The sequence below is a fragment of the Somniosus microcephalus genome, unplaced genomic scaffold (assembly GCF_052327205.1).
Source record: "Somniosus microcephalus isolate GS21.2 unplaced genomic scaffold, FLI_Smic_1.0 unresolved_chr1, whole genome shotgun sequence".
NCBI classification, from domain to species: Eukaryota; Metazoa; Chordata; class Chondrichthyes; order Squaliformes; family Somniosidae; genus Somniosus; species Somniosus microcephalus.
The window spans coordinates 139,219,334-139,233,565 of record NW_028225179.1 but is presented as its reverse complement, the minus strand read 5'-3'; the positions used below and the strand labels follow the sequence as shown (position 1 = coordinate 139,233,565).

The 14,232-nt window shown below is 60.3% G+C and overlaps 1 protein-coding gene across 1 annotated transcript in view; it reads right to left on the bottom strand.

Annotated features, from left to right (window-relative positions):
* Positions 1–13,543, bottom strand: part of LOC147096012 (natural cytotoxicity triggering receptor 3-like) — a 186,814-nt gene extending 173,271 nt beyond the window's left edge. Inside the window, exon 1 of the mRNA XM_085974976.1 lies at positions 13,475–13,543. The gene's annotated coding sequence lies outside the window, so the exon portion shown is untranslated. The remainder of the gene's footprint in view (positions 1–13,474) is intronic.
* Between the last annotated feature and the right edge of the window lie 689 nt (positions 13,544–14,232).

Genomic DNA, 14,232 nt, shown 5'->3' with positions numbered 1-14,232 from the left:
ACACACCGACCCACACACACACACACACACACCGCCCCCCCACACACACACACACCGCCCCCCCCACACACACACACACCGCCCCCCCCACACACACACACACCGCCCCCCCCCACACACACACACACCGACCCACACACACACACACACACACTGCCCCCCCACACACACACACACCGCCCCCCCCACACACACACACACCGCCCCCCCACACACACACACACACCGCCCCCCCCACACACACACACACCGCCCCCCCACACACACACACACCGCCCCCCCCACACACACACACACCGCCCCCCCCACACACACACACACCGCCCCCCCCACACACACACACCGCCCCCCCAAACACACACACACACCGCCCCCCAAACACACACACACACCGCCCCCCCAACACACACACACACCGCCCCCCAAACACACACACACACCGACCCCCCCACACACACACACCGCCCCCCCCACACACACACACGCCGCCCCCCCCACACACACACACACCGACACCCCCACACACAAACACACCGCCCCCCCCCCACACACACACACACCGCCCCCCCCCACACACACACACACCGCCCCCCCACACACACACACACCGCCCCCCCACACACACACACACCGACCCCCCCACACACACACACACCGCCCCCCCCCCACACACACACACACCGCCCCCCCCACACACACACACACCGCCCCCCCCACACACACACACACCGCCCACCCCATACACACACACACACCGCCCCCCCCACACACACACACACCGCCCCCCCTCACACACACACACACACCGCCCCCCCACACACACACACACCGCCCCCCCACACACACACACACCGCCACCCCACACACACACACACCGCCCCCCCACACACACACACACCGACCCCCCCCACACACACACGCACCGCCCCCCCCCACACACACACACACCGCCCCCCACACACACACACCGCCCCCCCCACACACACACACACCACCCCCCCACACACACACACACCGCCCCTCCCACACACACACACCGCCCTCCCCACACACACACACACCGCCCCCCCCACACACACACACACCGCCCCCCCCACACACACACACACCGCCCCCCCCACACACACCCACCGCCACCCCACACACACACACACCGCCCCCCCCACACACACCCACCGCACCCCCCATACACACACACCGCCCCCCCCACACACACACACACCGCCCCCCCACACACACACACACCGCCCCCCCCACACACACACACACCGACCCCCCCCACACACACACACACACCGCCCCCCCCAAACACACACACACACCGCCCCCCCCACACACACACACACCGCCCCCCCACACACACACACCGCCCCCCCCCACACACAATCGCCCCCCCACACACACACACCACCACCCCCACACACACACACACACCGCCCACCCCACACACACACACACACCGCCCCCCCACACACACACACACATCGCCCCCCCCACACACACACACACACCGCCCCCCCACACACAGAAACACCGCCCCCCCACACACACACACACACCGCCCCCCCCACACACACACACACATCGCCCCCCCACACACACACACAGCGCCCCCCCCACACACACACACACCGACCCCCCCACACAAACACACACATCGCCCCCCCACACACACACACATCGCCCCCCCCACACACACACACACACCGCCCCCCCACACACAGAAACACCGCCCCCCCACACACACACACACCGCGCCCCCCACACACACACACACCGCCCCCCCCCACACACACACACACATCGCCCCGCCCACACACACACACACCGCCCCCCCCCACACACACACACTGCCCCCCCCACACACACACACACACCGCCCCCCCACACACAGAAATACCGCCCCCCACACACACACACCGCCCCCCCAACACACACACACACCGCCCCCCCAAACACACACACACACCGCCCCCCCCACACACACACACACCGCCCCCCCAAACACACACACACACCGACCCCCCCACACACACACACCGCCCCCCCCACACACACACACGCCGCCCCCCCCACACACACACACACCGACACCCCCACACACACACACACCGCCCCCCCACACACACACACACCGACCCCCCCACACACACACACCGCCCCCCCCACACACACACACACCGCCCCCCCCACACACACACACACCGCCCCCCCCACACACACACACACCGCGCCCCCCACACACACACACACCACCCCCCCACACACACACACACCGCCCCTCCCACACACACACACCGCCCCCCCCCACACACACACACACCGCCCCCCCCACACACATACACACCGCCTCCCCCACACACACACACACCGCCCCCCCCACACACACACACACCGCCTCCCCCACACACACACACACCGCCCCCCCCACACACACACCGCCCCCCCCACACACACACACCGCACCCCCCCCACACACACACACCGCCCCCCCCACACACACACACCGCCCCCCCCACACACACACACACCGCCCCCCCCACACACACACACACCGCCCCCCCACACACACACACCGCCCCCCCCACACACACACACACCGCCCCCCCCACACACACACACACCGCCCCCCCACACACACACACCGCCCCCCCCAAACACACACACACAACGCCCCCCCACACACACACACACCGCCCCCCCCACACACACACACACCGCCCCCCCCACACACACACACACCGCCTCCCCACACACACACACACCGCCCCCCCACACACACACACACCGCCCCCCCACACTCACACACACACATCGCCACCCCCCCACACACACACACACCGCCCCCCCCACACACACACACACATCGCACCCCCCACACACACACACCGCTGCCCCCACACACACATACACCGACCCCCCCCACACACACACACACCGCCCCCCCCACACACACACACACATCGCCCCCCCACACACACACACACCGCCCCCCCCACACACACACACACACCGTCCCCCCACACACACACACACCGCCCCCCCCACACACACACACACATCGCCCCCCCACACACACACACACCGCCCCCCCCACACACACACACACCGCCCCCCCCACACACACACACACCGCCCCCCCCACACACACACACACCGACCCCCCCACACACACACACACCGACCCCCCCACACACACACACACATCGCCCCCCCCACACACACACACACACCGCCCCCCCCACACACACACACACACCGCCCCCCCCACACACACACACACCGACCCCCCCACACACACACACACATCGCCCCCCCCACACACACACACACACCGCCCCCCACACACAGAAACACCGCCCCCCCACACACACACACACACCGCCCCCCCCACACACACACACACATCGCCCCCCCCACACACACACACACCGACCCCCCCACACACACACACACATCGCCCCCCCCACACACACACACACCGCCCCCCCACACACACACACACATCGCCCCCCCCCACACACACACACACCGCCCCCCCACACACACACACACCGCCCCCCCACACACACACACATCGCCCCCCCCACACACACACACACCGCCCCCCCCACACACACACACACCGCCCCCCCCACACACACACACACATCGCCCCCCCACACACACACACACCGCCCCCCCCACACACACACACACCGACCCCCCCACACACACACACACATCGCCCCCCCCACACACACACACACCGCCCCCCCACACACACACACACACCGTCCCCCCACACACACACACACCGCCCCCCCACACACACACACACCGCCCCCCCACACACACACACACCGCCCCCCCACACACACACACACCGCCCCCCCCACACACACACACACCGCCCCCCCCACACACACACACACCGCGCCCCCCACACACACACACACCACCCCCCCCACACACACACACACCGCCCCTCCCACACACACACACCGCCCCCCCCACACACACACACCGCCCCCCCACACACACACACACCGCCTCCCCCACACACACACACACACCGCCCCCCCCACACACACACACACCGCCCCCCCCACACACACACACCGCCCCCCCCCACACACACACACACCGCCCCCCCCACACACACACACACCGCCCCCCCACACACACACACCGCCCCCCCCACACACACACACCGCCTCCCCCACACACACACACACCGCCCCCCCCACACACACACACACCGCCCCTCCCCACACACACACACCGCCCCCCCCACACACACACACCGCCCCCCCCACACACACACACACCGCCTCCCCCACACACACACACACCGCCCCCCCCACACACACACACACCGCCTCCCACACACACACACACACCGCCTCCCCCCACACACACACACACCGCCCCCCCCACACACACACACCGCACCCCCCCCACACACACACACACCGCCCCCCCCACACACACACACCGCACCCCCCCCACACACACACACCGCCCCCCCCACACACACACACCGCCCCCCCCATACACACACACACCGCCCCCCCACACACACACACACCGCCCCCCCACACACACACACCGCCCCCCCCCACACACACACACACCGCCCCCCCCACACACACACACACCGCCCCCCCCCACACACACACACACCGCCCCCCCACACACACACACACACCGCCTCCCCACACACACACACACACCGCCCCCCCCACACACACACAACGCACCGCCCCCCCACACACACACACACCGCCCCCCCACACACACACACACACCGCCCCCCCACACACACACACACCGCCCCCCCACACACACACACACACCGCCCCCCCACACACACACACACCGCCCCCCCCCACACACACACACACCGCCCCCCCCCACACACACACACACCGCCCCCCCACACACACACACACCGCCCCCCCACACACACACACACCGCCCCCCCCCACACACACACACACCGCCCCCCCCCACACACACACACACACCGCCCCCCCCACACACACACACACCGCCTCCCCACACACACACACACCGCCCCCCCACACACACACACACCGCCCCCCCCACACACACACACACCGCCCCCCCACACACACACACACCGCCTCCCCACACACACACACAACGCACCCCCCACACACACACACACACCGCCCCCCCACACACACACACACCGCCCCCCCCCACACACACACACACCGCCCCCCCCACACACACACCGCCCCCACACACACACACACACCGCCCCCCCCCCACACACACACACACCGCCCCCCCCACACACACACCGCCCCCCCCCACACACACACACCGCCCCCCCACACACACACACACACCGTTCCCCCACACACACACACACCGCCCCCCCACACACACACACACCGCCCCCCCACACACACACACACACCGTCCCCCCACACACACACACACCGTCCCCCCACACACACACACACCGCCCCCCCACACACACACACCGCCGCCCCCCACACACAAACACACCGCCCCCCCCACACACACACACACACCGCTCCCCACACACACACACACACACCGCCCCCCCCACACACACACACCCCCCACACACACACACCGCCCCCCCCCACACACACACACACCGCCCCCCCCACACACACACACACCGCCCCCCCACACACACACACACCGCCCCCCCCACACACACACACACCGCCCCCCCCCACACACACACACACCGCCCCCCCACACACACACACACCGCCCCCCCACACACACACACACCGCCCCCCCACACACACACACACACACCGCCCCCCACACACACACACACCGCCCCCCCCACACACACAACGCACCCCACACACACACACACACACCGCCCCCCCACACACACACACACACACACCGCCCCCCCACACACACACACCGCCCCCCCACACACACACACCGCCCCCCCACACACACACACACCGCCCCCCCCACACACACACACACCGCCCCCCTCACACACACACACACCGCCCCCCACACACACCGCCCCCCCCACATACACACACCGCCCCCCCACACACACACACACCGCCCCCCCCACACACACACACACACCGCCCCCCCCACACACACACACACCGCCCCCCCCCACACACACACACACCGCCCCCCCCACACACACACACACACCGACCCCCACACACACCGCCCCCCCCACATACACACACCGCCCCCACCACACACTCACACACCGCCCCCCCACACACACACACACCGCCCCCCACACACACACACACCGCCCCCCCACACACACACACACCGCCCCCCCCCACACACACACACACCGCCCCCCCACACACACACACACCGCCCCCCCCACACACACACACACCGCCCCCCCCACACACACACACACCGCCCCCACACACACCGCCCCCCCCACATACACACACCGCCCCCACCACACACTCACACACCGCCCCCCCACACACACACACACCGCCCCCCACACACACACACACCGCCCCCCCACACACACACACACACCGCCCCCCCACACACACACACATCGCCCCCCCCACACACACACACACCGCCCCCCCCACACACACACACCGCCCCCCCCACACATACACACACCGCCCCCCCACACACACACACACCGCACCCCCCACACACACACACCGCCCCCCCCACACACACGCACACCGCCCCCCCCCACACACACACACACCGCCCCCCCACACACACACACACACACCGCCCCCCCCACACACACACACCGCCCCCCCCACACACACACACACCGCCCCCCCCACACACACACACACACACCGCCCCCCCACACACACACACAATACAATAATACAATACAAATCGCTTTATTGGCATGATAAGGTACATCTTATGTTGCCAAAGCATCAAAATACATTTATGGTTGAACACATAAACGCGGCTCCACTCATACAGTGTACAAACAGGTATATCCCCGAGTGTACAAATATATTTTCGCCTTGTTTATATGTACTCTTGTCTTAGTTTACTGGTTGTCCCTCTGTTCATGGCAAGCTGCAAGCTACACACACACCGACCCCCACACACACACACACTTCGCCCCCCCCACACACACACACACATCGCCCCCCCCACACACACACACACATCGCCCCCCCACACACACACACACACCGCCCCCCCCACACACAGACACACCGCCCCCCCACACACACACACACACACACCGCCCCCCCCACACACACACCGCCCCCCCCCACACACACACACACACCGCCCCCCCACACACACACACACACCGCACCCCCCACACACAACACACACCGCCCCCCCACACACACACACACACACCGCCCCCCCCACACACACACACCGCCCCCCCACACACACACACACCGCCCCCCCACACACACAAACACCGCCCCCCCACGCACACACACACACGGCCCCCCACGCACACACACACCGCCCCCCCCCACACACACAAACACCGCCCCCCCACACACACACACACCGCCCCCCCACACACACACACACCGCCCCCCCACACACACACACACCACCCCCCCCACACACACACACACCGCCCCCCCCCACACACACACACCGCCCCCCCCCACACACACACACACCGCCCCCCCCACACACACACACCGCCCCCCACACACACACACACACACCGCACCCCCCACACACAACACACACCGCCCCCCCACACACACACACACCGCCCCCCCACACACACACACACCGCCCCCCCACACACACACACCGCCCCCCTCACACACACACCGCCCCCCACACACACACACACCGCCCCCCCCACACACACACACCGCCCCCCCACACACACACACAAACACCGCCCCCCCGCACACACATACACACACTGCCCCCCCACACACACACACCGCCCCCCCCACACACACATACACACACTGCCCCCCCCACACACACACACCGCCCCCCCACACACACATACACCGCCCCCCCACACACACATACACACACTGCCCCCCCCACACACACACACACCGCCCCCCCCACACACACACACCGCCCCCCCCACACACACACACACCGCCCCCCAACACACACACACCGCCCCCCCACACACACACACACACACCGCCCCCCCACACATACACACACACCGCCCCCCCACACACACACACACCGCCCCCCCACACACACACACACCGCTCCCCCACACATACACACACAACGCCCCCCCACACATACACACACACCGCCCCCCCACACACACACACACCGCCCCCCCACACACACACACACCGCCCCCCCCACACACACACACACCGCCCCCCCACACATACACACACACCGCCCCCCCACACATACACACACACCGCCCCCCACACACACACACACACCGCCACCCCCACACACACACACACCACCCCCCCACACACACACACACCGACCCCCCCACACACACACACATCGCCCCCCCACACACATACACCGCCGCCCCCCACACACACACACAACGCCCCCCACACACACACACAACGCCCCCCCACACACACACACACCGCCCCCCCACACACACACACACCGCCCCGCCACACACACACACACCGACCCCCCCACACACACACACAACGCCCCCCCACACACACACACACACCGCCCCCCCACACACACACACAACGCCCCCCCACACACACACACACCGCCCTCCCACACACACACACCGCCCCCCCCACACACACACACACCGCCCCCCCACACACACACACACACCGCCCCCCCACACACACACACACCGCCGCCCCCACACACACACACACCGCCCCCCCACACACACACACACTCCGCCCCCCCACACATGCACACACACCGCCCCCCCACACACACACACACAACGCCGCCCCCACACACACACACACCGCCCCCCCACACACACACACACACCGCCCCCCCCACACACACACACACACCGCCCCCCCACACACACACACACCGCCCCCCACACACACACACACACACCGCCCCCCCCACACACACACACCGCCCCCCCACACACACACACACCGCCCCCCCACACACACACACCGCCCCCCCCAAACACACACACACCGCCCCCCCCCACACACACACACCGCCCCCCCCCCCACACACACACACACCGCCCCCCCCACACACACACACCGCCCCCCCACACACACACACACACCGCCCCCCCCACACACACAGCCCCCCCCACACACACACACACACACACCGCCATCCCCACACACACACACACACCGCCCCCCTCACACACACACCGCCCCCCCCACACACACACACACACACCGCCCCCCCCACACACAGACACACCGCCCCCCCCACACACACACACACCGCCCCCCCCAAACACACACACACCGCCCCCCCCACACACACACCGCCCGCCCCACACACACACCGCACCCCCCACACACACACACACCGCCCCCCCCACACATACACACACCGCCCCCCCCACACACACACACACCGCCCCCCCACACGCAATCACACACCGCCCCCCCACACACACACACACCGACCCCCCCACACACACATCCACCGCCCCACACACACACCACCCCCCCCCCCCACACACACACACACATGCCCTCCGCTAGATTCGAATTCCTCTGGTGTCCCAGATGGAATGCCTCATCATTGTTGTCTCCTCCAGACCTCCCTCTGCCAATTCTGACGGTTTGCTTGACTGACATGGGGAGAAGCACTTCCTTTTTAAAAAGGAAATCCTCATGACATTTATCCCTGTGTCATGCTATTCTTAACATCCATATTTTCTTTGGTTGATGTCTTGCCACGCATTGACTACAACATTGCCGGTCACAGTATAATGAGGCACGGCGCACCAAAAGAATGTGAATCCCATTCCCCTGTTCATTTTAGTCATTTTGACCTAGATTAAATATCAGACCTCGTTAAAATAGGTATTACACCACACAGCCCCACACACACACAAACACCCAGCAAATTTACTAGACATATCGCCAGCTCAGTGAATATACACAATAAATTGAATGTAGTTGTGCAAGTGAACCACCAGTTGTGAAGAGAGGCATTTATATATATATATATATATATGTATATGTATTGCACAAGGGCTTATATATTTATATATACAATTGATGTATTAACTGGAATCTGGAGTAGATTATATAGCTTTGATGGTTTAACGGTCGCGGATGGTGTTGATCTGAACTACATAGTCACCTGGCAGGCTGTGTCGAGTAACTGATTTCTTTTCTCGATTGTAGGGAAATGATACGTACTTAAACTAATAGGCTGCATGACTAAAGCATGATCCGTAAAGCACCAAGTTTTAATAAAATCTGCGATCAGGAAAACTGCAACTAAAAGGGACGTCTTCATCTGTTCGTTAAGTTTAGCCAATTATAAATGTCTTTATGAATGACTTTTACGGTTTTGCTACATGGGACACACGGAGGATACCTTCTTCCATGTAATCAAAGTGATTGACAATTATTTAATAATTTAATCTAGCATTCCTAAAGAAGAAAGCGGAGAAACCATTGTTGAGGCTGCCGCGGAACACGAATGGAGGCCGAACCGATCTGAGGAACACATGGCTTTTTATTACATTTTCTTGGGAGATGGCTGCCCCAGCTCTTCTCTCTGCTAAACCCGAAAACAGAATGAGGGCGACGCCCGCGCTTTTGTGTACACACTGAGGGCGACGCCCGCTCCTTTGTCATGCCTTAAAGGCAGCATGCTTCTTAAAGGCAAGGTGCCCGATTTATTGTCCACGGACGGAAAAGTGGATTACGCCCGTTTAGGTGGCGATCCGCCACACCGTGGAGATTAGAAATCTCTGATGAAATCGGGAATTGTGGGACATACACAACTGTCAGACAATCATCCAAAAGAGCGATATGGGATAATATTTTGGTTAAAAGACCTGATCAAAGATCCCACTTGTAATCATTAACTTTTTGTTTCTTTTTCAAATGCTGTTTGATCTACTGTACTGTACTCGTATTTTCTGCTTTTATATGTCAGTGATCTAGAGCCTGAAATTATATTGTGTGATGCTAGAAACACATTGGTCTGAAATTCCCACTCTACACTATTTTAACAAAACTGCTTTAAATAAGTGTGAAATATGCATTTGTGCTAGAAAGCGAGGAGAGGAATTCAAATAAACTCTTTTGGCTGCAGCGCCACTGCTGGCTGAAGGGTGTATTTACAGTGTGACAACTTTATTTAAGCAGTTTCCATTATAGGGCACAAACTTGAGCATACCTGGTGCACAGTTGGCATATATCATCCGTTCTGGGCTCTAGTTTGACCACAGCAAGGTCTACTGGGTCTCTATATCTTCCACTAAAACGGCCCACTGTATCATCCTCAAAGACACATGCTCCTGTTTACTATTACCAAATGCCTCCCTAAACCACTGATACTGGGGTTAACGGGGTTAAATTATTAGGACAACTTGCACAGACACTGCTTGTAATCCCTTGAATATAGAAGATCAAGGGGTAATCTAATTGAGGTGTTTAAGGTGATTAAAGGAGTTGATAGGGTAGATAGAGAAAATCTATTTTCTCTGGTGTGGGGAGTCCAGAATCAGGGGGCATAATCTTAAAATTAGAACTAGGCTGTTCAGGGGCGATGTCAGGAAACACTTCTTCACACAAACGATAGTGGAAATCTGGAACTCTCTCCCCCAAAAAGCTGTTGAGGCTGGGGGTCAATTGAAAATGACAAAACTGAGGTTGATAATGTTTTGTTACGTAAGGGTATTAAGGGATATGGAACCAAGGCAGGTAGATGGAGTAAAGATACAAATCAGCCATGATCTAATTGAATGCTGGAACAGGCTCCAGGGACTGAATGGCCGACTCATGTTACTATATTCCTATGCCCCTCCATCCACACCTCTAAAATCTGTGTGTGCTGTGACATGATCCAGATTTGCTTTGTTCCTGATTAGGTTCACATTGTACATGCTTTAACTCAATTTTCACCTCATATCTTCACAAGCTGTCTGTTGAACTATAACGAACATGATGTCAAATGGAATTTGGGCTCAGGTATTGCATGTTCCTGCCAGCAAAACTGAGGCTTGGCTCTTTGTCAACCCACAGTAGAATATATCAGCAAAGTCCCGCATAGGAGACTGGTCAAGAAGGTAAGAGCCCATGGGATCCAACGTGCCTTGGCGCGTTGGATCCTAAACTGGCTGAGTGGCAGGAGGCAGAGGGTAATGGTCGAAGGTTGCTTTTGTGACTGGAAGCCTGTGTCCAGTGGGGTACCTCAGGGATCGGTGCTGGGTCCCTTGTTGTTTGTTGTTTGTGATCTACATAAATGATTTGGATGAGAATGTAAAAGGTATGATCAGTAAGTTCGCAGATGACACGAAAATTGGTGGGGTGGTAAATTGCAAGGAGGAAAGCCTCAGGCTACAGGACGATATAAACGGGTTGGTCAGATGGGCGGAAAAGTGGCAAATGGAATTTAACCCTGAAAAGTGCGAGGTGATGCATTTTGGACGGACAAATAAGGCAAGGGAATACACAATGAGTGGTAGGACCCTAGGAAGTACAGAGGGTCAGAGGGACCTTGGTGTACATGTACATAGATCCCTGAAGGCAGCGGAACAGGTAGATAAGGTGGTTAAAAAGGCATATGGGATACTTGCCTTCATTAGCCGAGGCATAGAATATAAGAGCAGGGAGGTTATGATGGAGCTGTACAAAACGCTGGTGAGGCCACAGCTGGAGTACTGTGTGCAGTTCTGGTCGCCTCACTATAGGAAGGATGTGATTGCTTTGGAGAGGGTGCAGAGAAGATTCACCAGGATGTTACCTGGGATGGAGCGCCTCAGCTATGAAGAAAGACTAAACAGGCTGGGGTTGTTTTCCTTGGAGCAAAGAAGGCTGAGGGGGGACCTGATTGAGGTGTACAAAATGATGAGGGGCATAGATAGGGTAGACAAAGAGGAACTTTTCCCCTTAGTAGGGGGGTCAATAACAAGGGGGCATAGATTCAAGGTAAGGGGCAGGAGGTTTAGAGGGGATTTGAGGAGGAACTTTTTCACCCAGAGGGTGGTTGGAATGTGGAACTCAATGCCTAAAAGGGTGGTAGTAGAGGCAGGAACCCTCACAACATTCAAGAAGCATTTGGATGAGCACTTGAAATGCCATTGCATACAAGGCTATGGACCAAATGCTGGAAAATGGGATTAGACTGGACAGGGATGGATGGGCGGCGCAGACACGATGGGCCGAAGGGCCTCTTTCTGTGCTGTAAAACTCTATGACTCTATGACTGAGATGAACGATTAACAAAGTGGTATAAGATCGCTCTGTCCGCTATTTTAGTGGAGGCTTGAAACCATTGAAAACGAAAGGGTTAGTGGGGTACAGCAGAAAACGGGGCTTGCAGCGCGTGCAAGCCCCGTATTTGCACTTACCCCGCGCTCCTGCCGATCAGCTTCTGGGACGCCTGAACTTGGAGAAATAGAAAGCACATTCCCGGGCAGCGTATGACGTCACGCCGCCCAGGAGTGCAGCCAGCGCGGACCCAGGAGCGTGCAGTGTAAGTGAGACACGCCCCTTGAGGTCTCAGTTTCACTGGACACGCCCCCAATGTTTCTGTCAAGTTGCTTTGCTTTTTTACATGCAAAGCAGCAGTTTAAATAGGTTTTTGGAAGTTTTTTGAAGATTTTGGTAACTTTTATAAACTTTTAAAAATGTTTACATTATTTTGAGTAATCTGAAGTAGTTTTAAAGAGAATTAAAGCAATGTAAAGACTTTTAAAAGCCCTAAAAGAATTTTTTTAATTCCATTTTTTTTATTTAGCAATGTCGTCATCATACGTGTCTTCACACTGTTCCCTTTGGGGAACTGTATGAAGTGGTGGAAGGATTTATGGCCGTGATTAACGCTCATTCCGTGACCGTAACCATCTTTGAACCAGCCATTAGGGCGGTTAGTCCTATGGCGGGAGGGTTTTACGGGCTCCCACAAGCTATACAAGGAGGGGGGGCCACCCACACCCACGGACGCAAATATCCCACTGGATGTCAACCCAGAATTTAGAGCCGGAGCTCCGACTCCACTTGCCGGGACTGTCTGGAGCGGGGTTCGAAACCCTACCCTGATCTGGCCCAGCGGCGGGGATCCTACCGCTATGACAAACGCCCAATCCGATTAGCAACGTGAAATGGC